The following is an 887-nucleotide window of genomic DNA, read 5'->3' on the forward strand; positions in this document are numbered from 1 at the left end:
TACTGCAGAACTATTTTCTAATAGCAATTTTCTACGTGTATAGTGCCAGCTTGCTTTATCCATTCATGCCAGCTATGACATTGATGCGTATAATGTAATCCTCTGTATGTTGCCATAAATGTTTAACCATTTATAACAAGCTTACTTTTTTAGCACTATGTTCCTTTGATGATGATAAATTACGAGTGAAGCTAATGTATCTTGGTTAACCTGCTTGTTCATACTGTCAGAAATTATTTATAATATTCTACATATTCATGATCCATCAAAACAAAAAATTACAAAATGATAAAATGGCAAATGTGTCCTAATCATTGCTTAACAGTATCAAGCTCTAACATCCGTTAAAAAAAAAAGATCACGTAATTTTCTCGTCTGTTTGTACATTAGGAAAGGCTACTAAACCTATAATACCTGGCACTCTATCGTCAAAAAATGATGCCTATCAAGCACTGTTTAGGCAGAATACATAGTACAGTAATCGATGGCTGTTTGTTGGCCTTTCCCCGAGCGACATGCTTATAAATAAAATTCTTAACATGAATCTTATCCCATAGTTTTAGCTTCATTTATTATTAGGCACCGTACTTTCATGCTTACTTATTCCTGGTATTAAAACTTACTTGTGGCTATTTGCAGTTCAGTTTCTTCTAAGTGTAACTTTTGAAATCAATTCGTTTCAGCTTCACTTCATCAGGCCTTCTCAGGGGTTTGTCAGTCGCGCTGACCACTGCTGTCAGCTTCTCTCTGCGCTTTTAACTTCCTTTGATTCTCAGGGACCATTTAAAATCTCCAGACGATGCTGAAGATTTAATATGAGAGCTATAAGCTGAACATGTGTAAAATTGGGTTCCTTTTATTTAATACCGAAGACACTGCTGCTTTGC

This window comes from Penaeus monodon, chromosome 24 (genome assembly GCF_015228065.2).
Source record: "Penaeus monodon isolate SGIC_2016 chromosome 24, NSTDA_Pmon_1, whole genome shotgun sequence".
Taxonomy (NCBI): domain Eukaryota; kingdom Metazoa; phylum Arthropoda; class Malacostraca; order Decapoda; family Penaeidae; genus Penaeus; species Penaeus monodon.